Raw genomic sequence first — 26,666 nt, forward strand, 5'->3', positions numbered from 1 at the left:
AATGTATGTGGATTTTCTCAAACAGCACTTCCTGCCATGGTTCAAGAAGAAGAACCGTGTATTTCACAGCAAGATCATTTTTCTGCATGATAATGCACCATCTCATGCTGCACATAAAACATCTGCATCTCTGGCTGATATGGGCATAAAAGGGGACAAACTTATGGTGTGACCCCCATGCTCCCCTGACCTCTACCCCATTCAGAACCTTTGGAGCATCATTAAAAGGAGTGTCTATGATGGCGGGAGGCAGTTCACATCTAAGCAACAGCTCTGGGAGGGTATTCTGTCCTCATGCAAAACAATTGAAGCAGAAACCATCCAAAACCTGACAAATTCAATGGACGAGAGAGTTCAGAAGCTCCTTTCGAACAAGGGGTCCTATGTGAAAATGTAACATCACCTAGAATAAAGTTTTGAGTTGAAAACTGTTTGATTTCAGTTTCTAACAACCTGCTAATGCTTATAATTTCAAAAATGACCATTTTTTTGGTCTTTATTAAAATGAAAAGGTTGATCGAAAAGTTTTGGGGATCTAAGAGTGTGGCAACCCAGTAGTCATGATTACTTCGAATTCTGACAATATGAGGGTCATGCTGCAGGTAGTGCAGCAAGAAGGCACTTATGTGTCTTGCGCATCTCGGAGCCCCAAAATTATTTTCCGGGCTAGATGCAGCTAAAAATTATTTTTAATTTTAAATCTGGTGGAGCTTTTTATAGATGGCCTAATAGGATCAGTGCTGCACACTGCTACAAAGCCCAAATTATTTTCCAGTCAAGATACAGATAAACATGATTAGTAATTTGAAAGCTTAAAACGGTTGGTAGGGTGATTTTAACCAATCATCAAGCTTTTACTCTCCCCAGGATGACACAGGGGTAGAAAAGTCATTTCGGATCCATGATTTGTTCATCTTTATGAACGTGAGTCTGTCTACATTATCAGTGGAGAGCCGCGTGCGCTTATCTGTCAGCACACCACCAGCAGCGCTGAACACACGTTCAGACAGAACGCTGGCTGCGGGGCATGACAAGATCTCCAAGGCGTAAGTGGCTAGCTTCGGCCATTTATCCAGATTGGAAGCCCAAAAAGAGCAAGGGTCCAGTGACACAGTCGTGGCTTCAATGTTTACTTGGAGATACTCCTGTACCATCGTCTCTAGGCGTTGACTATGTGTCAGACTTCTTGTCTCCTGTGGCCTTGCAAAGGATGGGCTAAAAAAGTGGTGAAATGATTCCGAAAAATTGATGTTACCAGCAGATACTGTGGTTCTGTTACGGTTTGAGTGCTGAACACTTGACGGTCCCACGGTTGGCAAGTTGGAACTGTGAGATTCACTACGTGCACCACTGGTGTTTTGTGGAAAAGCACATGTAAGATTCTGCAACAGTCTCTGCTGATACTCCTGCATGCGTGCATCCCTTTCTATGGCAGGAATAATTTCGGCAAATTTACTTTTGTACCGGGGATCTAACAGTGTGGCAACCCAGTAGTCAGGATTATTTCTAATTCTCACAATTCGAGGGTCATGTTGCAGGTAGTGCAGCAAGAAGGCACTCATGTGTGTTGCGCATCCAGGAGCACCAAGTCCCTGTTGTGTTGGTGGCGAGGTAACAATCATGCTTCCTTCCTCTGTCCTCTCCCCCCAACCTCGCACAACAGAAATGTGATCAAGGTCTCCCTCATCTGATGAGTCTTCCATCAGTTCGTCCTCCACTTCTTCCTGGGCTCCTGCACCTTCCTCACTAGTTTGGCTGCTACCATGCGCCCTGGTAAAACCATCTCCCCCACCCTCACATGCCTGCCGCCTTGGTGCTGCCGACCGTCTGGACCTTGCAGATGTTAGCCCTTCCGCATACAACTCCTCCTCCTCTACTTCCTCCACCTCCTCTTGTGCCACCACCTGACTCCGAATTCTGTTTAACATGTGCTCCAGCATGTAAATCACCGGAATAGTCATGCTGATAATGGCATCATCAGCACTAAACATCTTCGTCGCCATTTCAAAACTGTGCAGAAGGGTGCATAGGTCCCTGATCTGAGACCACTCCTCCAGCGTGATTTGCCCCACCTCTGGATCTCGTTGGCCCAGGCTATACGTCAGAACGTATTGCACCAGGGCTTGTCGGTGCTGCCACAGTCGCTGCAACATGTGCAGAGTTGAATTCCACCGGGTAGGCACATCGCATTTTAGCCGGTGAAGTGGCAGGCCCAACGACTTCTGTAGAGATGTAAGTCGCTGAGCTGCGGGATGCGAACAGCGGAAGTGAGCACACAGCGACCGTGCCCTCTGCAGAAGGCCATCTAGTCTGGGATAGTGGGCTAAAAATTGCTGGACAACCAGGTTCAACACGTGAGCCATACAAGGCACGTGTGTGACATTGCCCCGGCGAAGGGCCGCACCCAGGTTTGCAGCATTGTCGCACACGGCCTTCCCTGGTTTCAGGTCCAGTGGAGACAGCCATTCATGAAATTGGTTCTCCAGAGCTGACCACAACTCCTCAGCTGTGTGACTCACATTTCCCAGACATTTCAAAGTAAAAACCGCCTGATGACGTTGAGCCCTACTGCCAGCATAGTAAGGAGGTGTGCAGGATCCCTTCTGCGCAGTTAGAAAGCTTGTGGCATGACCAGACAGGCTTTGGGTGCAGGTGGAAGACCAAGAGGAGGTTGAGGAGGCAGAAGCAGTGGAGGAACTTTGACATAAAGAGGATTGACGCACAACTCGTGGGGACGGCAAGACTTGGACAGCAGCCCCTTGTCCTGCTGTCACCATAGTTACCCAGTGCCCAGTCAGCGACATGTAACACCCCTGTCCATGCCTACTCGTCCAAGTGTCTGTGGTGAAATGCACCCTGTCACACACAGAGTTTCTCAAAGAAGCGGTGATGTTGTGTGTGACATGCTGGTGGAGCGCAGGCACACCTTTCTTTGAGAAGTAGTGCCGACTGGGGCACTGCGACGGACATAAGGTCTCGAAAATCCTCTGTGTCCACCAGGCGGAAAGGCAGCATTTCTGTAGCCAAGAGCTTGCAGATGGTGAAATTCAACCTCTTAGCTTTCTCATGGCTAGGAGGAAATGGTCTTTTACTTGTCCACATCTGAGGGACCGAGGGCTGGCTATTGTGCTTAGACGGGGTTGATAAGGGTGTCCCCGGCAAACTGCCGGTCTGTGAGGAAGATGCAGGCAGACATGTTAGGTTGCCTTGATCCAAAGGTGGTGCTATCGATGTCGGACAGCGCTCAACACCAGCTGGTGTTACCACCTCCAAAGAAAATGATGACCTGCCAATCACGCTGGCTGTTGCGGGTAAAGAGGTGGCAGGTCTGCGCCCCAAAACAGGTGTGACTGCTGTCCCCCCAGTCACAGAGGATGAAGAGGCCGCGGATGCACAAGATATGGCAGACGGTGGTTGGCCCGGCCGGCTAGGCCGCATTGTAGCACACTGAGCTTCCCACTGCAACTTATGCTTCATGTCCATGTGCCGGTTCATGCATGAAGTACTCAAACTATGTATTTTTTGGCCTCTACTTAGCTTTTGCTGACAAATGTTACAGATAACACGAGTTGGGTAATCTTTATCGATCTGAAAAAATGCCCAGGCTATGCAAGGCTTAGCACCCATGCGACCTGAAGAGCCACCACGACTTGTGGTGAGAGGCAGAGTTGTGTTTGAGGATGCAGTTGTTGACGTGCTTCCAGTACTACGTCTCTGTCCAGGAAGGCGCAACCTGACCTCGTCGTCACTAGCATCTTCCTCCACCTCCTCTGCTGACCTCATCTCTTGGCTGACTGTGGGTTGACAGTAAGTGGGATCTCCAACCTCATCATCATCACCCTGTGTGTTATCACATCCGTCGTCCTCAGAGCCAACCTGTTCCTGCCCTGACAAAAAACTAAAGTTGTCGCTCCAATCAGGTATTTGAGTCTTATCATCGTCTTCCTCATTGTCTCCACCAACAGGAGTTACAGTTTGGGAATGAGGGTCTACATTATGGTCAGAACCTTCTGCGTCTGGTCCTGGATCCGACTCATAAAGATTCTGGGCATCAGTGCAGATCATTTCCTCGTCTGGATTCACAGAAGCGCTGGAGTCGACCTCTGATTCCCAGGCTATAGTATGAGTAAACAGATCTGCAGACTCAACCATCTGTTCTACCTCATACTCAGACGGGCAGCTGGAGATTTGGGAGCTGTGAGGAAGCAAGTGCGATTTGGGTGACACCTTTGAGGACTGGAGTATTTGTGATGTTGAAGTTGATGTGGAGGAGAGCCCACTTAAAGGAGCACTTGATATCCGTTGAAGCACCTGCTGTTTTTGTGCTTCATCTGGAATTTGTAGCGATTGGCGTGGCCGTAAGAAAGGGATCTTATCACATTGTCCGCTAAAAGAAGTAGACATTTTAGTTTGGCTGGAAGATGGTCTTTCTTCTGCAGATGTTACTGTTGCTTTAACACCTACCCCACAGACACAACCTTTTTTCCCCTTCCCAACACGCCTATTCCCCTTTCCACCAGCAGCAGGCCTTTTTCCACTCATTTTGGTGGTTAACTAATTCACAACTCTGGAGTTGTTTGCACAAAAAAACAATGGATGGTAACCGAGCAGAGCTGAGTGGCCAAACTGTGGTATTAGGCCAAAACTATTGGCTGGGTTAGATGCAGAAAAAAATTATATTCAATTTGCAACCTGATGGAGGTCAGTATAGATGGACTAATACAACAAGTCCCACACACAGCTAGAAGCCCAATATTTTTTCAGAGGTAGATGCAGAAAAAAATATATTCAGTTTGCAACCTGATGGAGGTCTGTATAGATGGATTAATAGAACAAGTCCCACACACAGCTAGAAGCCCAATATTTTTTCAGAGGTAGATGCAGAAAAAAATATATTCAGTTTGCAACCTGATGGAGGTCAGTATAGATGGACTAATACAACAAGTCCCACACACAGCTAGAAGCCCAAATATTTTTTCAGAGGTACTGTAGATGCAGATAAAAATTATTTTTAATTTGCAACCTGATGGAGGTCAGTATAGATGGACTAATAGAGAAAGTCCGACACACTGCTAGAAGGCCAAATATTTTTTCAGAGCTAGATGCAGAAAAAAATTAGATTCAGTTTGCAACCTGATGGAGGTCAGTATAGATGGACTAACAGAGAAAGTCCCACACACTGCTAGAAGGCCAAATATTTTTTCAGACCTAGATGCAGAAAAAAATTATATTCAGTTTGCAACCTGATGGAGGTCTGTATAGATGGATTAATAGAACAAGACCCACACACAACTAGAAGCCCAATATTTTTTCAGAGGTAGATGCAGAAAAAAATATATTCAGTTTGCAACCTGATGGAGGTCAGTATAGATGGACTAATACAACATGTCCCACACACAGCTAGAAGCCCAAATATTTTTTCAGAGGTACTGTAGATGAAGATAATAATTATTTTTAATTTGCAACCTGATGGAGGTCAGTATAGATGGACTAATAGAGAAAGTCCGACACACTACTAGAAGGCCAAATATTTTTTCAGAGCTAGATGCAGAAAAAAATTATATTCAGTTTGCAACCTGATGGAGGTCAGTATAGATGGATTAATAGAACAAGACCCACACACAGCTAGAAGCCAAATATTTTTTCAGAGCTAGATGCAGAAAAAAATTAGATTCAGTTTGCAACCTGATGGAGGTCAGTATAGATGGACTAATAGAATGATGCTATGCCCAAAAGATTTTACTTCACTAGGTGCAGTAAAAAAATTGGTATTCTATACACAGGTGGTATATCTTGCAACACAGATAGGCTACTCCACTGACTAACACACTCTGCAATAGGCCAAAAAGGATTAGCTTTGCTAGATTCAGCCAAATGCTGTGAAAAAAAATTGCACAGCACTGGCACAGACCTGCCTGGCAAAAACTGATAGGAACTGATGTAACCTAGTCCTGAAAAGGACTCCAATTACAATTAGTCTTTACTCCCACAACCTATCTATTTAAGAGCACAGACCTGCCTGATAAAAGTCGTAGGAAATGCTGTAACCTAGTCCTTAAAAGGACTGCAATCACAACTATTCCCTACTCCCAAGCTATCTGTAGATTTGTGCGAAAATTGGCTTGAAATTAACAAGGTATAGCGCACACAGCAACAGCGGTGCCGTCTAACACGCAGCTGCAGCAGTGAGAAAATGGTGGCGACGGGGAAAATGGCTTGGTCTTATAGGGCAAGGACATGTGACATACACTGCCAATGACACATGCCCTTGCTTGTGTGAAAAAAAGCACTTCGCTCCGTGTGTGCGCTGCTGATAGGCTGACAGATTGCACCTCCCCACTGTAAATGCGGGAAAGAGAAAAAAAAATGGAGATCTTCATTGTTCCTGCAGAGATCCATCCCCTGCCCCTCCCCCCACCCCGCTGTACACTCAAACTGCGTATTAACATTAATTTTCATCATTACTGAGAAAAAATCCAGTTATGATTTTGGTGCACGAACAGTTATCGAACATAACCTCGAACAGCCGAATTTTTCTCAAATTGTTCGTGTTCGCCGAACGGCTCGAACACCGCCCAAAACAGCTCGAATTTGAGATTGGCGAACAGTTCGAGTAGAACAACGCTCATCTCTACATAGCACCACAACAGGCAGAAAGAAGCAGTGCGGTGGCCGCAGACACATGGCGGAAAGCGCTCCTCGTAACGTCAACATGACCAAAGTTGCCAGTATAACTGTTAGGTCTTCCCGAGTCTGGTTATTTTTTAAAGACTCTGCAGATAACCGCAAAAAGGCCATTTGCAACACCTCCCTGGCCAGCATCAGCAGGGGTAGCAAAATTAGCTGCCTGACCACCACCAGCATGATCAGGCACATGGCAGCAAAGCACCCGACTAAGTGGGCCAAACTCCAGGGTCCAGCACCAGTGTCTGCGGGTGACACCACTGCTTCTTCCGCTGTTGTGCGTGCATGCCAATCCCCTGTCCATGGCTCATGCCGAGATGCCTCCCACCCTGCACCTGTCGTTAAACACTCTCAACTAGCACCATCAGAAAGCACGTCCATGTCCTTGTCCCAGCACAGCGTTCAGTTGTCCCTTGTCCCTACCCCAGTCCTTGGAACGCACGCTCAAATGCGCAGCCAACACCCCACAGGCCACACTACTAAATTCACACATTTTGAGAATGATTGTGCTCGAAATGTTGCCTTGCTCGTGGAGACGGAAGCTTTCCGCAACCTGATGGCGGCGGCCATCCCTCGGTACTCGGTCCCCAGTCGCCACTATTTCTCTCGGTGTGCTGTCCCCACATTACACGAGCACGTGTCCCACAACATTAGACGTGCCCTCAACAACACAGTTACTGGGAAAGTTCACCTAACCACGGACACGTGGACAACTGCTTGTGGGCAGGGATGGTACATCTCACTGACGGCACACTGGATTAATATAGTGGAAGCTGAGACCCAGTAGGACCTTGGGACGGAACACGTCCTCCCGACGCCAAGGATTGCGAGCCTTGGGTCAATCAGGGTTGGCCCGACATTCTACAGCTTCTGCACCTACTCCTCCTCCTCTTTATAGCCTCCATATCTGAAATGACCACATCAGTCGCAAGCTGGAAGCACTACAGCAACAGACTATGCTGAAGCTAATATGCTTAGGTGACAAACCGCACAACGCTGAAGAGTTGTGGACAGCTCTGAAAGAGCAGGCGGATCTGTGGCTGACACCGCTGACCCTACAGCAAGGATTGGTCGTGTGTGACAATGGCCGGAACATGGTGGCAGCTCTGAGGCAAGGCGAGCTCACACACGTACCATGCCTGGCCCATGTGCTTAACCTCGTGGTTCAGCGGTTTCTCAAAACCTACTCGAATCTATCGGATCTGCTTGTCAAAGTACGCCACCTGTGTGCCCATTTTAGAAAGTCAGCTACAGCTTTCACCGCCCTTGCCATGCTTCAGCAGCATTTGCAGCTTCCATCTCACCGACTGATCTGCGATGTCCACACACATTGGAACTCTACATTGCAGATGTTGGGAAGGAATTGTGAACAGAAGAGGGCAGTTGTTGACTACCAGCATCAACAAGGCCATCGGTATTCAGGTCAGACTCCACAAATAAAACCTCAGGAGTGGACATGGATGTCAGACATTTGTACCATACTCCAAAACTTTTAGGAATCCACCAAGATGGTGAGCAACGATGGCGCCATAATTAGCGTCACCATCCCGCTTCTCTGTCTTCTGAAATGCTATCTGCTCACAATAAAAGAGGATGCATTGCAGGCAGAGCACGATGAGATGGAGCCAGGAACCATACAGGGTGATTACACACAGCCCAGCCTCATCTCATCCCAACGTGGATTGGGTGACAATGAGGAAGAGGAGGAGGAGGAAGAAAAGGAGCTAGTTTCTTGTGCTATAGACAGTACTACCTGCACAACTCTCTTACCGTCTGTTCAGTGAGGATGGTCTGAGGACAGGGAGGAGGAGGATGAGGAGGAGAGCATGGTCAGTCGTCCTTTAGGTGAGGTCACGGAAGTCTTGACTGTTAGCAGTTTGGCACACATGGCTGAGTTTATGTTACGCTGCCTTTCTTGTGACCCTCACGTTGTCCAAATTTTGGGTGACAGTCATTACTGGTTGGTGACAATTCTAGACCCATGCTACAAAGAGAACTTTCTGTCTCTTATTCCCTTGCAGGGCAGGCCTAATGAAATGGGGCAGTATGAGAAGGCCCTTGTTGCGAAATTATTTAAAAAATTCCCATCTGAAAACGCTGGGGGTAGAGGTCACAGTTCATTGGACAACCAAGGAGTACAGGCAAGAGAGACGCAAATGCAATCCAGCAGAGGCAGGGGAACACTGTCAAAGTTCTGGGACAGTTTTCTCAGACCCTCCTATCGCACAGGCCCTGAGGCGCGGGGTATTCTCCCAAGGAATTTAAAATTTCGGAAGATGGTGAGGGAGTACCTTGTTGACCGTACCAACATCCTCCGTGATTCCTCTGTGCCTTCTAATTATTGGGTATCCAAGCTGGACATGTGGCATGAACTGGCTCTCTACGACTTGGAGGTCCTGGCCTGCCCTGCCGCTAGCGTTTTGCAAGAGCGGATTTTTAGTGCCGCTGGTGGAATTATAACTGATAGGCGCATCTGACTGTCTACTGAAAATGCTGACAGGCTAACTGTTTTTTGCAGGAGGCTCTCTCACCTCTACGCCTCTTGCAAGGGGCATTGGATTTCCTCCAAATTTTTGGCAGCCGTTGCTTCACTGCATAAGCTAACAGTATGGGAGACACACTTCCTAATAATGGGAACATTGATTTCAGGAGGCCCTCCGACCTCTATGTCTCTTGCATGGGAATATTGTTTTCCGGAGGCTCTCTGACCTCTATGTCTCTTGCAAGGGGCATTGGAGTTCCTCCAAATTTTTGGCAGCCATTGCAGTCACTGCATAGGCAAGAACAGTATGGGAGACCCTCTAATTTCTAATGGGAATATGTGTCGTTACTGAGGCCCACCTCTATGTGTTTTTAAATTGTTAGTGGGGTTTTTCCTAAATTTTGGCAGCCATTGGATTCACTGCATACCTTATATTTGAATAGCAGACCCTCTACTTTCTAATGGGAACATGTCGTTACTGCGGCCCAGCTCTATGTGTCTTTAAATTGTTAGTGAGGTTTTCCTAAATTTTGGCAGCCGTTGAACTCACTGCATGCCCTATAACTGAATAGCAGACCCTCTCCTTTCTAATGGGAATATGTCGTACTTGTTACTGTAGCCCAGCTGTATGTGTCTTTAAATTGTTAGTGGGGTTTTTCCTAAACTTTGTCAGCCGTTGCACTCACTGCATATCCTACAACTCAATAGCAGACCCTCTCCTTTCTAATGGGAGCATGTTGTTACTGTGTGTAATGCACACGCCCGGGCTGAGCGGCGTGTGCGTGTGATTCCACTGGACCGTGCCGGAGAGTGAATGCCTGGAGGGGCGTAACTAGGTATTCACCCGATCCGACCAGGGTCGCACGACGGCATACGACGCCAGTGCACCAAGGAGGAACCGAGCAGAGGGACCAGGTGCTACTCCAGGACAGACCCCGGACACGGCTGTTGATCCACACAGGGGAATACAGGAACAGACTGGTTAGGCTTGCACACAGACTGGTGGGAATAGGCAGGCACGACTGGTATGCAGGCAGGTGGGTATGCAGACAGGGGGGTACAGGCAAGCACGGCTAGAGTGCAGACAGGAAGGCACTAGCAGGTAGGAACATAGGCGGGATAGGACCCAGTACACACTGGGACTCAGGAACAGAACCACAGATGTGGCGGACAAACACAGCAGAGTGAGGCCGCCCAGAGAGGTGAGCGAGAGCAGGGCAGGACGAGACCGCCCGGAGCGGTGAGCAAGAGCAGGGCAGGATGAGACCGCCTGGAGCGGTGAGCAAGAGCAGGGCAGGATGAGACCGCCTGGAGCTGTGAGCAAGAGCAGAGCAGGACGAGGTCGCCTGGAGCGGTGAGCAAGAGCCGAGCAGGACGAGACCGCCTGGAGCGGTGAGCAAGAGCCGAGCAGGACGAGACCGCCTGGAGCGGTGAGCAAGAGCAGAGCAGGACGAGACCGCCTGGAGCGGTGAGCAAGAGCAGAGCAGGACGAGACCGCCTGGAGCGGTGAGCAAGAGCAGAGCAGGACGAGACCGCCTGGAGCGGTGAGCAAGAGCAGAGCAGGATGAGACCGCCTGGAGCGGTGAGCAAGAGCAGAGCAGGACAAGACCACCTGGAGCAGTGAGCAAGAGCAGAGCAGTACGAGGCCGCCTGGAGCGGTGAGCAAGAGCAGAGCAGGACAAGACCGCCTGGAGTGGTGAGCAAGAGCAGAGCAGGATGAGACCGCCTGGAGCGGTGAGCAAGAGCAGAGCAGAACGGACAGGGCTCTGTTCACACGGAACAGACAGGAAGGGAAAGGCAGAGCCAGATACCCACAGGGTACTTGCAGTGAAGTACCGAGTGGACCACAAACTCACAAACGGGAGTACAGAGACAACAAGCAGGAGTTAGGTACGAGTTCAGACTCTGCAGAAAAAGGAAAGGAACGGACATAGAGGCAAAACAGGTAAAGGATAGGAGAGAGTACAGACTGGAACTGAGTGTACGGAAGAGACCGACACTGCAGCGGGATACAGGAGCGGGTCTGGGAATACGGCCCCCAGAGAGGCGGGACGAACAGGCAAGGAGCGTGTTCAGACAGGACAGACAAGATACAGGAGCGGGTCTAGGTAATCCTCCCCTAGAAGGTGGGAGGAACAGGCTAGGAGCGTGTTCAGACAGGACAGACAAGATACAGGAGCGAGTCTAGGTAATCGGCCCCTAGAAGGCGGGAGGAACAGGCTAGGAGCGTGTTCAGACAGGACAGACAAGATACAGGAGCGGGTCTAGGTAATCGGCCCCTAGAAGGCGGGAGGAACAGGCTAGGAGCGTGTTCAGACAGGCCTGGAAATACAGCCTCCAGGATAGGCAGACAAGAGAACACAGAACGGGACCTGGCACCTTCAGAGTGCAAGCACACAATGAATGAAACACAATGCTCAGGCCGGGATTGATTGGAGCAGCTGGGTTATATACCAGGTGACAGACAGCAATAGGCTGAGGACGCACAAGGGGTGTGACCCACAGCAGGTACAAAAAGCAGGAAGTGATCGGGTGCCACGCTTAAGTAGCAGAAACAGACACAAACAGACAGCATGGAGGGAAGCCAGAGAGACATTCTGGACTGGAGATCAAGTGCGCGCTATTGCACAGTGGGAGATGGACCACTATGCAAGGACGCCGCCAGGTATGTTACAGTACCCCCCCCCCCTTACGCCCCCTCTTCTTCAGGCCTGCCAGAATCTTCCGCAGGGAATTAGAGGGCCAAACCTTCACTTCAAGGAGATCACTTCCACTGTCCACAGGAAAAACTGGTCTCCTTTGGGTAGCTAGGATGCTACCTCCTATCCAGCCATCCTCAGCAACAGACGAAACGGGTGGAGTACCAGGAACAGCACACAAGGAAGTCTCTCTCCACATATTTTCAGGTGGCACCCCAGAGGGTACAGGAGACAGCTGGAAGTCCTCCACCGGGTTGGAGGGGAGCAGAGACTTGGGAGTAATCTCTGCTTCGAGGTACATCTTGTCAAACTCACAGGAAGAAATAGACGGGTTATTAGGTACAGGAAGAGGAAAAGTCACTGTCTCTTTGTTATCTGGTGGTACCCCGGAGGATTAAGGAAACAACTGGAGGTCCTCCGCCGGGTCAGAAGAGTGCAGAGGCTCGGAAAAAACATCTGCTTCAGAGTACACTAGGTCGGACTCACTGGACAAAGCAGGCGAGGTATTGGGTACCAAGTATAGGAAAGTCTCTGTCCATTCACCACCAGGTGGCACCCCGAAGGGTTCTGGAGACAACTGGAGGTCCTCCGCCCGGTCGGAGGGGTGTAGAGACTCGGGAGTAACCTCTGCTTCGGAGTACACTAGGTTGGACTCACTGGACGAAGCGAGCGAGGTATCAGGTACAGAGTATAGGAGAGTCTCTGTCCTTTCGCTACCAGCTAGCACCCCGAAGGGTTCTGGAGACAACTGGTGGTCCTCCGCCTGGTCAGAGGGGTGTAGAGACTCATGGGTAACCTCTGCTTCAGAGTACACTAGGTTGGACTCACTGGACAAAGCGAGCGAGGTATCAGGTACAGAGTATAGGAGAGTCTCTGTCCTTTCGCTACCAGGTAGCACCCCGAAGGGTTCTGGAGACAACTGGAGGTCCTCCGCCTGGTCGGAGGGGTGTAGAGACTCATGGGTAACCTCTGCTTCAGAGTACACTAGGTTGGACTCACTGGACGAAGCGAGCGAGGTATCAGGTACAGAGTATAGGAAAGTCTCTGTCCTTTCGCTACCAGGTAGCACCCCGAAGGGTTCTGGAGACAACTGGAGGTCCTCCGCCTGGTCGGAGGGGTGTAGAGACTCGGGGGTAACTACCACTTTGGGGTACCCATTGTCAGGCTCACAGGACGGAGCGGACAAAGTATCGAGTACCAGGTGTAGAGAAGTCTCTCTCCATTTGTCATCGAGTGGTATCCCGGAGGATTCAGGAGGCAACTGGGGGTCCTCCGCCAGGTAGTAGAGGTGCACAGACTCTGAGGTAATCACAGCTTCGGAGCATCCTTGGACATGCACACCGGTTAAAGTGGGTGAAGCATCTGATGCCGGGTGCAGGAAGCTCTCCTCTGTGGAGTCTGGATGGGCAGTAGTCTCTTCGGGCAGGAGAACTGGTGCACTACCCACGCACATTACCCATTGGGGCTTCTCCGGGATACAGGGAGATGAAGCTTCAGTAGGGACTTCAAGGTTGGGGTCAGGAGGTCTCAGGGAGGACAGACCCTGGCGTGACGGCTTGCCTCTACGTCTAGCACGTCTGGACTGCCTCTTGAGGTTGGGAGAAGTATTCCGGAGAGCGTAGTCACCCTGTGAAGATTCTGGGTGGGCAGTAGTCTCATTGGTCTGGAGGACTATTGCGCTACTCACACACATTACCCATCGGGGCTGCTCCGGGATATTGGGAAGTGAAGCTTCAGCAGGAGCCTCCGGGTTAGGATCATCGAAGACCATTAGAAAGGCCACCAGGAAGGCCATTATGTCCAGGACGATAGGATCCTGTGTTTCCCATAGGGGGTTGATCCATTCCAAGGCATCACCCGCTAGGTTAGACATAATGAATGCCACCTTAACCCGATCGGTGGGAAAACATAAAGGGTAGAACTTGAAATGTAGCATGCATTGCTCCACAAATGCACGACTTTGTCTTGGATCCCCATAGTTACGTGGCGGATCCACAGGAACGAGAGCTGATAGATCCATCTGGACGGGTGCGTAATTCGCCTGGAACTCAGCTAAGGAAAAAAAAAATTATTTATTTATTTTTAATGCACGTATTCGCTGGAAAACGTCTCAGAGAGCGAAGGCCGTGGGGCTCAACGGGAACCATGGCCTGAGCATGCTGTAATGCACACGCCCGGGCTGAGCGGCGTGTGCGTGTGATTCCACTGGACCGTGCTGGAGAGTGAATGCCTGGAGGGGCGTAACTAGGTATTCACCCGATCCGACCAGGGTCGCACGACGGCATACGACGCCAGTGCACCAAGGAGGAACCGAGCAGAGGGACCAGGTGCTACTCCAGGACAGACCCCGGACACGGCTGTTGACCCACACAGGGGAATACAGGAACAGACTGGTTAGGCTGGCACACAGACTGGTGGGAATAGGCAGGCACGACTGGTATGCAGGCAGGTGGGTATGCAGGCAGGGGGGTACAGGCAAGCACGGCTAGAGTGCAGACAGGAAGGCACTAGCAGGTAGGAACATAGGCGGGATAGGACCCAGTACACACTGGGACTCAGGAACAGAACCACATATGTGGCGGACAAACACAGCAGAGTGAGGCCGCCCAGAGAGATGAGCGAGAGCAGGGCAGGACGAGACCGCCCGGAGCGGTGAGCAAGAGCAGGGCAGGATGAGACCGCCTGGAGCGGTGAGCAAGAGCAGGGCAGGACGAGACCGCCTGGAGCGGTGAGCAAGAGCAGAGCAGGACGAGGCCGCCTGGAGCGGTGAGCAAGAGCAGAGCAGGACGAGACCGCCTGGAGCGGTGAGCAAGAGCAGAGCAGGACGAGACTGCCTGGAGCGGTGAGCAAGAGCAGAGCAGGACGAGACCGCCTGGAGCGGTGAGTAAGAGCAAAGCAGGACGAGACCGCCTGGAGCAGTGAGCAAGAGCAGAGCAGGACGAGACCGCCTGGAGCAGTGAGCAAGAGCAGAGCAGGACGAGACCGCCTGTAGCGGTGAGCAAGAGCAGAGCAGGACGAGACCGCCTGGAGCGGTGAGCAAGAGCAGAGCAGGACGGACAGGGCTCTGTTCACACTGAACAGACAGGAAGGGAAAGGCAGAGCCAGATACCCACAGGGTACTTGCAGTGAAGTAGCGAGTGGACCACAAACTCACAAACGGGAGTACAGAGACAACAAGCAGGAGTTAGGTACGAGTTCAGACTCTGCAGAAAAAGGAAAGGAACGGACATAGAGGCGAAACAGGTAAAGGATAGGAGAGAGTACAGACTGGAACTGAGTGTACCGAAGAGACCGACACTGCAGCGGGATACAGGAGCGGGTCTGGGAATACGGCCCCCAGAGAGGCGGGACGAACAGGCAAGGAGCGTGTTCAGACAGGACAGACAAGATACAGGAGCGGGTCTAGGTAATCGGCCCCTAGAAGACGGGAGGAACAGGCTAGGAGCGTGTTCAGACAGGACAGACAAGATACAGGAGCGGGTCTAGGTAATCGGCCCCTAGAAGGCGGGAGGAACAGGCTAGGAGCGTGTTCAGACAGGACAGACAAGATACAGGAGCGGGTCTAGGTAATCGGCCCCTAGAAGGCGGGAGGAACAGGCTAGGAGCGTGTTCAGACAGGCCTGGAAATACAGCCTCCAGGATAGGCAGACAAGAGAACACAGAACGGGACCTGGCACCTTCAGAGTGCAAGCACACACTGAATGAAACACAATGCTCAGGCCGGGATTGATTGGAGCAGCTGGGTTATATACCAGGTGACAGACAGCAATAGGCTGAGGACGCACAAGGGGTGTGACCCACAGCAGGTACAAAAAGCAGGAAGTGATCGGGCGCCACCCTTAAGCAGCAGAAACAGACACAAACAGACAGCATGGAGGGAAGCCAGAGAGACATTCTGGACTGGAGATCAAGTGCGCGCTCTTGCACAGTGGGAGATGGACCACTATGCAAGGACGCCGCCAGGTATGTTACACTGTGGCCCAGCTGTATGTGTCTTTAAACTGTTAGTGTTTTTTTTCCAAATTTTGACGGCCCTTGCAGTCACAGCATGGGCATTACTACTATAGGATACCCGCTCCTTTATAATGGGAACATTTTTTTTACTGAGACCCTCCTCTGTGTCTCTTCAAAGGGTATTGGGTTGCGTCCAAATTTTTGGCAGCCCTTGCAGTCACTGCATATGCAATAACAGTACAGGAGACCCACTCGTTAATAATGGGAACAACAAAGCATAGCCGACTGCGGTCATTTAAGAAAAGTAAGGGTCAGGGATGCCTGATGGCCCTATAAAAATAGTCTTTTTTGACTTTCAGAGTCCCTCCATCAAAAATGAAACAGTATACAAGTCATTACTCTGGAAAGGATGTTCCTTAACATATTTCCCAGGAAAATCTATTTTGGCTTCGTTTTTTGTATGTTTTATCGTGAGTCCGTAAAAGTGGCGTAATACGTCTGACAACGTTGTTGACAGCAGTGATTTGGGAGTCAGAAATGCTTCCAGGGGTCTTCCCCATGCTGTTCCCATGTCATTTGAGCACTGTTCCCATCGATTTGGGCAATTTTTATGCACTCTGCAGACCGCCGGAGGGAGCCACTGGAAAAATTCTCAAGTTTCCCATAGACATACATTGGGCTTGTTACTCGATCCGAGCATTCCAATTTTCTCGACTCGAACAACGAGTACCTCAGCATTTTAGTGCTCGCTCATCACTAAAAATGATCCATTTCCTTACGATTTGGTAGAATTGAGAAATCAATGCAACTGGTAATACCAGACTTGGAATTCATTGTGTCACTGCTCAGCAGACCAAGGTGCACACTGAGTGAGGAATTTTAAAGAATGTACCTGACCCAACAAGTTCAAATATAATTTTGGAGAGGACTCCACAGTCTATGGTCTCTCAAAATGTTTAGTTCTGCCATCATAGCTTAAAATATCTATGTCCCGCAACAGATAAGCACTGGAGATTTCACATGGTCAACATGTGAAATCCACAAAATGGATGGACTACAAACATGTCTATACTGTATTATCTTATAAGAAGGAGTACCTCCCAGAATAATGCAGTGAGTGGGAACGTTGACCTTGGTACTAGCTATACTGTCTTGGTAGAAAAGACTCTTTCATCTCAATATGGACTCCAGGACATAGTCCTTATCACATATCAAGAGTTGATACTCAGCATTGGCCCCCATGAGGTGGTCAATGAAGCTTCACCATAGCCAATATTCTAAATCCGCTGATTGGATGTGACTCGCCCCCTGGGCCGTGGGGCACTCGGATCCGGGCAATAGGGGGAACGATGGGAGTAGTAGTGGCAACCCGGTTCCGTGGCTCAGGGTGGTCAGGCCAGTGGTAGTCCGTTTTGTGCTATTGATTATGTCCGACTACGCCACCCGTGGATTTGCGGTCATTAGGAACCGCCGCTGCGTGCAGACCGCTGGGGCTGATGAGGTGTGCAGCTAGGGTAGTATGACTCCCCACGGAAAGAGTGCGGCCCCAGGGCAGTATAATGGATGGTGGGAGTGATGGTAGTGAGAGTCCCAGTGCTGATAGTGCTGGAGGAGCAAGGAGCACACAGACAACAGGTTACAGTCCAGGTTCTTTACTAGAACAGGTAAACTGACCCACAAACAGTCCCGGCTAGGAGGGGACTTGGATGTCTGAGAGCAACGGGGAAATTGGCCCTGGTCAGGGTGAGGGTGTAGGCCTACCGTGCTTTCTGCGCTCCTTCTGGCTATCTCCTCGTTATAGGGTAACAGCCCACGTTTCCAAGCTTTCCGTGTAATCTCGCCTGTATGGCCTGCGACGTGGGTTCCTTTCTGCTCTCAGCCTTGTACGGCTTTACTGGTCCCTTCGGTTGTGTCAGGGCCTCCAGGCTTCTTGGGCCAAGGAATATACAGTCCCTTGCGGACTGGTTATCTGCTGTGGGATGTAGAATCCTCTCAGCCTCAGACACCAAAGTCTGGTAAAGTCAGTCTCTTATCTGCCAGGACAGGCTCTCTTCGCCTCTTGTCTCTGGCTTGTGGCTCTCCTCCTGCCACACTTCCTCTTAGGTGCAGTGCAACTGTCTGTCCCTGCTCTGCTCTGGGACAAGTCTCAGTGCTGAGACAGGCCATCAAGTTCTCTCTAACCCTGCCCCCAGCACCAGCTTTTATAGGGGCAGCCTGCTCCCCCTACTGGCCTGAGACAGGAGGTACTGCATGCTAATGTTCCCCTGACTAGAGAACCTCCCCCTTGCTCTCAGACACAGCTTTATTACATTTTGTGGCATCCAGGCTAGGGTGACACATTCCCCCCTAGTAAAATTTAGTACTCCGGGACTAATCAGTAAACAAGGATTATATGCATGACCATAAAACATTAGTATACAAGCGACGCACAGATTGAGTTCTTAAGGTCACAGTGTGGTCTGTGACCGGGTGTCCATATCACCAATACAACAGGGAGCCTTAACCAGGTGGGGGTCTGTCCTACTCCAAGTCCTTCACAGTTTTAGTTCATTCCTGGGTTAGGCTCCGAACGCAGTCCATACAAGGTCCCGGTTATAAAAAGTCCATAACCTGTTAGTCCTTACGGTAGCTGCAAGAAACTGAAACACAGAATTACCAAACATGCATGTAACTTGGCAAACAATTCAACATCTGGCAACAGGGTCATTTACAATTTTAGTACACTCTATATTCTCCAGCGAGCGGGTATCTGCCCCTTTGTGCTCCTGGTTGACCTACGTAGCCCACTGTCTGGTGGTGGACCAACCTGGCTTTCCCCACTAGCGTTAGGGGTACAGCGACCAGCTGGGTGTACAGGTAGGGCAGGCAGCTGTCTGCGGGTCCTTTGGCTTACCACAGGCATGGCAGGCTCACTGTCAGCAGAGGGTTGACTCTCCTGGGCTGCTGGAACAGGCTCTTCTGCCTCTGGAACCGCTTGCTCCTCTTCACCTTCCGGCTCTGGTGTTGGTTGTTGCTGTGCCGGTTGCAGGAAATGCAGGACGGGTACCACTATGGCATCATTTATGCTAGTCCAGGACTGAGGGAACTCTCCGAGAACGGTGCTGATCATTTCTTCCTTGTCCTCTGTGGGTTCAAGGTCACTCTGATCCTCTTCTGCACTACGGAGTTGCTCGGGGCACCTTTTGAGGTGGTCTCTGGAGACGACACTAGTGGTTTCTCCTCCTTCCTTGGTGATTACGCACACCTTTGGGTTGTCGTGGTCAGACTGCAGTACGGTGTAGGGTTCCCTTTCCCACTGGTCGTCCAACTTATGTAGCCTTCTTTTTCACTTTAGGACTTGCTCACCAGGTTCTAGGGGACCAGCAGGAGCGTGTTGATTGAAGAGTTTTTCTTGCCTCTCTCTCACCTGGGCCAGGCTCTTCTCCACACTCTCCTGTACCTTCTTGTACTGCAGTTGCCTTTCCATATCCCAGTCCGCATCCGGGGAGGTGTCCTCAGGTATTAGGACTCCCATTTCCAGGTCTACGGGCAGCTTACCTGGTCTGGCTCGCATCAGGTAAGCCGGGGTGCAGTTTGTAGCATTCACCGGGATATTGTTGTATAGGTCTATCAGATCCGGCAGTTTTTTTGGCCACAGGCTGCGTTCCTCCAGGGGCAACGTCTTCAGGAGATCAATGACTATATTGTTCATCTTCTCACACATCCCGTTGGTTTGGGGGTGGTAAGGCGTTGTACGAATCTTCTTACAGCCATAGAGGTTGCAGAACTCCTGGAAGATTTCAGCCTCGAATGCTGGACCCTGGTCTGTCAGGACCTGTTCCGGATACCCGTGTGGACGGCAGAAATATTGCTGGAAGGCTCTGGCCGCTGTTTGGGCTGTCAAGTCCTTTACCGGGACCACCACTAGAAAACGGGAATAGTGGTCCACGATTGTCAGGGCATAGATGTATCCAGACCGGCTTGGAGCCAATTTGACGTGGTCCAGAGCTACCAGCTCAAGAGGCTGCGTGGTGACGATGGGCCTCAAGGGTGTCTTCTGGCTGGTGCGGTCCTTCCTCCTCAGGTGACAAGGGCCACAGTCTCTGCACCACTTTTCTACAGCTCCTCTCATGCCGACCCAAAAGAACCTTCCTCTTAGCAGGAACTCCAGTTTCTTCCAACCGAAGTGCCCCGCTCTGTCATGGTAAGCCCCCAGGACCATAGCTGCATCCCGCCTTGGGATCACGACTTGCCAGGTCAGCTCATGCGTCCGGTGGTTGACAATCCTTCTGCACAACTTGCCTTCGTAGAGGAACAGCTTGCTCTTCTCTTTCCATAGCTGCTTGGCTTCCTCTGGGGCATCCGGATCCATGCGGGCGTCTTCCTGGGTCAGCAGATCTTTCACCAGGCGGATGGCAGGGTCACTATCTTGGGTCTCGGCCCAGCTGTGGTGAGGTAGGGGATTGATCATCACGGTTGTTAGATCCTCCTCCTTCACGCGGTGGGAGTATTGAGCGGCTCCATACCGGTGAAACGCGGGGAGTTCTACCTCCTCCAGCTCTTCTGGGTCTTCGTCACCTTCAGGTAAGTGAGGCATCCTCGATAGGGCATCAGCGTTGGCATTGGTTTTGCCGGCCCGGTACTTGATCACGAAGTCATAGTTGGAGAGACGGGCCATCCACCGCTGTTCTAGGGCACCCAGTCTTGCATTGTCCAGGTGTGTCAACGGGTTGTTGCCCGTGTACACTGTGAACTTTGCGGAGGCCAGGTAATGCTTGAAGCTTTCCGTCACGGCCCACACCACCGCCAAGAATTCTAGCTTGAAGGAGCTGTAATTCTCCGGGTTCCTCTCGGTGGGCCTCAGCTTCCGGCTGGCGTACGCGATCACCCTTTCTCTGCCCTGTTGGTTTTGGGACAGTACGGCTCCCAGTCCCACATTACTGGCATCTGTGTGGAGAATGAAAGGCTGGCCATAATCAGGGTAGGCCAGGATCTCGTCCCCTGTGAGGGCCATCTTTAGCTGGCGGAAGGACTCCTCTTCCTGTTTATCCCACTTGAAGGGCGGCTTTTGGCTCCTGGACTTAGACTGTCCGATCAGGAGGTCCTGCATAGGAGCTGCCATCTTAGTGAACCCAGGGATGAATCTTCGGTAGTAGCCTACCAACCCGAGAAACTGTCTCACCTCTTTGATGTTCGAGGGGCTTGGCCAGCTCTTGATTGCCGTGACCTTGTCAGGGTCGAGGGCCACTCCTTCCGCGCTTACCACGTGCCCTAGGTACTGGACCTTTGGTTTCAGCAGGTGACACTTCGATGGTTTCACCTTCAGGCCATAGCCTGCCAGGGCTTCGAACACCTCAGCCAGGTGTTTGAGATGGTCCTCGTAGGTCTTCGAATAGACGATCACGTCGTCCAGGTAAAGGAGGACCGTCTCGAAGTTTCGGTGCCCTAGACAGCATTCCATCAGCCTCTGGAAGGTCCCTGGTGCGTTGCAGAGCCCGAAAGGCATACAGTTGAACTCGCTGAGTCCCATCGGGGTGGTGAAGGCGGTTTTCTCCTTGTCAGCCTCTGCCACAGGAACCTGCCAGTACCCGCTAGTAAGGTCCAAAGTAGAAAAGAAGTTAGCTGATTTTAGTGCGGCTAAAGACTCCTCTATTCTAGGCAGCGGATATGCGTCTTTGTGGGTGATACGGTTGATTTGTCTATAGTCGACGCACATTCTCATGGTGCCGTCTTTCTTTTTCACCAGAACCAAGGGGGCTGCCCAGGGGCTACAGCTGTCTCTAATGACCCCAGCTTCTTTCATTTCTCTTAGCATGCCCTTGGCGTTCTGATAATGTGCAGGGGGTACAGGCCTGTGTCTCTCTTTTATTGGTGGGTGGCTCCCTGTGGGGATGTGGTGTTCTATCCCCTTTACTCTGCCGAAGTCTAGCGGGTGCTTACTAAAGACTCTCTCGTACTCCTGTACCACCCGGTAGACTCCTTGTTTTTGGTGCAGGGGAGTGGAGTCAGCACCCACATGGAGTTTCTGGCACCAGTCCTCCTTTTGTTTCTGGGAGCCATTACTCTCCGCCTGAGGAGATGGAGGCAAGGGTTCCACGGCCCTGATAGCTTTGTGTTCGACCACAAACAGCTTGGCGAGTGTAGCGTACCTGGGTAAGTGTACCTCCCTCTCCCCAATGTTGAGGATGCGGATGGGCACCCTCCCATGACGGACATCAACCACCCCCCGGGCTGTCAAAATGGTGGGCCTGCTGTCTGAGTACACGGGTTCTACCATGGCTTGGTAGTCTCTACCTCTCAACCCGATTGCAGTCCGACACCAGATCATCATTTCACTTTTGGGAGGCATGGAAATGGGGAATGGGTCACTCAGTCTTACGCTACCGATCTCACCACCAGACAGTTCTACCTGCTGCCGTCTCATCAGGGCTTTTATCTCCTTGTTGAGGACTCTCTGTTGGCTGGAACTAGCATTCACCGCCACCTGTTGTAAGATTACAATTACCTCTGAAAGACAATTTTCAATTACGTTAGTACCCACAGTTATTTTAGGGTGACTTTCACAACGGTCAATGTCCACAATAATTACTCCCTGTGCCGGCAGTTCAACTTTACCAATTTTAATGGTCATCTCTTTGAACCCCATCTGCGGCACGGGTAAGCCATTACTGGCGATGATGCTCAAGTTACTGTCTGGATACCGCGTGATATCAGCATCAGTCCAATACTGCTTAAAAAGTACATAAGGGATAGTGGTTACTTGTGACCCAGTATCCCGCAAGGCGCTCATGGGGATACCGTCCAGCACCACGGGTAAAACCGGGCGCCCCCCAACGTACTTATTACGCCAATTGTAAGGGCCTGGTGATCTTATGCCTGGGGGTTGGCCCTCTGCCCCAGGTTGGACCCGTTTAAATTACAGTACCTGGAAATGTGTCCGGGCTGGTTGCATCGACGGCAAATGGGCTGTCCATCCTCTGCGTAGCGGTCTGTGGGCCTCCCTCGGAACGACGGGATCCTCCTCTGTCGACGCCACGGGACATCCTCCGGATTTGAAGCCAGCTCGATGGGTCTTGACGGGTCCACTTGCAACGCCTGGACGGTCGTGGTCAACGCCGCGACGCTCTTGGTCAGCTCCTGGACTTGGTGGTGCAGGTCTTTCGACGGGGCTTGGTTCAGGGCCTGTGCATCAGCCCCCACCGGGTCCAGAGAGGAGGGCGCCGCCTCCTGGTGGTAGGTGAGAGCAGGGCGCCGGGGGTTTATAGCGCCACTGGTTGCAGATTCACGGAGCACCCTTATGGCCCTGTCCTTAAATTGGGCAAAGGTCAGGTCGGGGTTCTGAAAGAACATGAGGCGCAGCTGGGCCCTGTGGGCGCTGGACAGCAGACCTTCTATGAATTGTTTTGTTAGCAGTTTGTCCGTTTCCTGCACACTGCCAGGGTCAGTTTGTTGGATAGCCCTCAAGGCTTCCTGCAGATTTAGGGCATAGTCTCTGATGCTGTCCTGTGCCCGCTGCTTACACCCATAGAACCTCATTTTAATTTCAGCGGAGGTACGTGGGTCAAAGGTACCCCGCAGCCGGGCCAGAATACCCTTCACAGTTCTTTTCTCCTCAGTGGGCCATGATTTTACCTCCCTCTGGGCTGCGCCAGTTAACTGCCCTGTTAATATGCTGACCTTCTGTTCCTCTGTCAGGGGGTAAAAGTGGAACAAACTGTATAGCCTTTCCTTGAAGTCAGTTAGGGCATGGGGCTCCCCTGAGTATTTGGGCAGCCAGGCCGCTCCAGGGATGTAGGGCAGGGAAAAGGGCATCACCGCTGCTGCAGCTGCGTTGGTGGTAGTGGGCGCCTCTGTGTCCAACATCTTCCTCCCCCCTAGTTAAGCGTGGCCTACCTTCCGACGATCCTCTTCTGTAGGCCGCGGCTCTGCTGCTGCTGCTATGGACGAGGACCTGGCGTCGCGTCCTGATGACGTCAGCGTCGCTCTCTCTCCCTTCCAGGACCTTGCGCAGCGTCGGTGCGTGGGGCGGAGCTTCGGGTCTCGCGCGCTTTCGGCATCCACGCCCCTCTTCTTCTCGCGCGGCGTCCTGAAGATGGCGTCCGATGGCGGGAAACAGCTGCGGATGGCGGGAAGACGGCAGAAGACGGCGGGAAACGGTCCAAGATGGCGTCTGATGGCGGGAATCGGCTCCGGATGGCGGGAAACGACTCCGGACGGCGGGAAACTACGCCACAGGTAAGTTACAAAAGTCTTTTTCAGGCACGCAGTACCCGGTGGTTGCGGGCACGAAATCCTGCCGACTACGCCAAAGCTGACTCGCCCCCTGGGCCGTGGGGCACTCGGATCCGGGCAATAAGGAAAACGATGAGAGTAGTAGTGGCAACCCGGTTCCGTGGCTCAGGGTGGTCAGGCCAGTGGTAGTCCGTTTTGTGCTATTGATTATGTCCGACTACGCCACCCGTGGACTTGCGGTCATTAGGAACCGCCGCTGCGTGCAGACCGCTGGGGCTGATGAGGTGTGCAGCTAGGGTAGTATGACTCCCCACGGGAAGAGTGCAGCCCCAGGGCAGTATAATGGATGGCGGGAGTGATGGTAGTGAGAGTCCCAATGCTGATAGTGTTGGAGGAGCAAGGAGCACACAGACAACAGGTTGCAGTCCAGATTCTTTACTAGAACAGGTAAACTGACCCACAAACAGTCCCGGCTAGGAGGGGACCTGGATGTCTGAGAGCAACGGGGAAATTGGCCCTGGTCAGGGTGAGGGTGTAGGCCTACCGTGCTTTCTGCGCTCCTTCTGGCTATCTCCTCGTTATAGGGTAACAGCCCACGTTTCCGAGCTTTCCGTGTATTCTCGCCTGTATGGCCTGCGACGTGGGTTCCTTTCTGCTCCCAGCCTTGTACGGCTTTACTGGTCCCTTCGGTTGTGTCAGGGCCTCCAGGCTTCTTGGGCCAAGGAATATACAGTCCCTTGTGGACTGGTTATCTGCTGTGGGATGTAGAATCCTCTCAGCCTCAGACACCAAAGTCTGGTAAAGTCAGTCTCTTATCTGCCAGGACAGGCTCTCTTCGCCTCTTGTCTCTGGCTTGTGGCTCTCCTCCTGCCACACTTCCTCTTAGGTGCAGTGTAACTGTCTGTCCCTGCTCTGCTCTGGGACAAGTCTCAGTGCTGAGACAGGCCATCATGTTCTCTCTAACCTTGCCCCCAGCACCAGCTTTTATAGGGGCAGCCTGCTCCCCCTACTGGCCTGAGACAGGAGGTACTGCACGCTAATGTTCCCCTGACTAGAGAACCTCCCCCTTGCTCTCAGACACAGCTTTATTACATTTTGTGGCATCCAGGCTAGGGTGACACAGATGAATTATAATAATTTACATATTCTCTTACAAGAATAAACACTTAATAGAATTACGTAGTGGACGGCGATGTTACCCAGGCAACAGTCAGACTATTTTGATAAGTATTTCTCCTTGTAAAAGAATATAGAAATTAATTATCACAATAATGCATTGACTGAGGGCATTGACCCTCGCAATAGTAAACTCTTTTGACAGAAGAGACTCATTCATTTAAGTATGGATTTCAGAACATATACCCTAAATCCTTAATATATCCATAGATCAATGATCTACAATTTCTCCTGTAACATCCATGTAAGTACCAGCCTGTGCTGTTTACTCTTCAGTAGAGATGAGCGTTGTTCTACTCGAACTGTTCGCCAATCTCAAATTCGAGCTGTTTTGGGCGGTGTTCGAGCCGTTCGGCGAACACGAACAATTTGAGAAAAATTCGGCTGTTCGAGGTTATGTTCGATAACTGTTCGTGCACCAAAATCATAACTGGATTTTTTCTCAGTAATGATGAAAATTAATGTTAATACGCAGTTTGAGTGTACAGCGGGGTGGGGGGAGGGGCAGGGGATGGATCTCTGCAGGAACAATGAAGATCTCCATTTTTTTTTTCTCTTTCCCGCATTTACAGTGGGGAGGTGCAATCTGTCAGCCTATCAGCAGCGCACACACGGAGCGAAGTGCTTTTTTTCACACAAGCAAGGGCATGTGTCATTGGCAGTGTATGTCACATGTCCTTGCCCTATAAGACCAAGCCATTTTCCCCGTCGCCACCATTTTCTCACTGCTGCAGCTGCGTGTTAGACGGCACCGCTGTTGCTGTGTGCGCTATACCTTGTTAATTTCAAGCCAATTTTCGCACAAATCTACAGATAGCTTGGGAGTAGGGAATAGTTGTGATTGCAGTCCTTTTAAGGACTAGGTTACAGCATTTCCTACGACTTTTATCAGGCAGGTCTGTGCTCTTAAATAGATAGATTGTGGGAGTAAAGACTAATTGTAATTGGAGTCCTTTTCAGGACTAGGTTACATCAGTTCCTATCAGTTTTTGCCAGGCAGGTCTGTGCCAGTGCTGTGCAAGTTTTTTTCACAGCATTTGGCTGAATCTAGCAAAGCTAATCCTTTTTGGCCTATTGCAGAGTGTGTTAGTCAGTGGAGTAGCCTATCTGTGTTGCAAGATATACCACCTGTGTATAGAATACCAATTTTTTTACTGCACCTAGTGAAGTAAAATCTTTTGGGCATAGCATCATTCTATTGGTCCATCTATACTGACCTCCATCAGGTTGCAAATTGAATATAATTTTTTTCTGCATCTAGCTCTGAAAAAATATTGGGCTTCTAGCTGTGTGTGGGACTTGTTGTATTAGTCCATCTATACTGACCTCCATCAGGTTGCAAACTGAATATATTTTTTTCTACATCTACCTCTGAAAAAATATTGGGCTTCTAGCTGTGTGTGGGACTTGTTCTATTAATCCATCTATACAGACTTCCATCAGGTTGCAAACTGAATATA

Source organism: Phyllobates terribilis, unplaced genomic scaffold, assembly GCF_046119375.1.
Source record: "Phyllobates terribilis strain yellow unplaced genomic scaffold, ASM4611937v1 Scaffold_1__5_contigs__length_1240528914, whole genome shotgun sequence".
NCBI lineage: Eukaryota > Metazoa > Chordata > Amphibia > Anura > Dendrobatidae > Phyllobates > Phyllobates terribilis.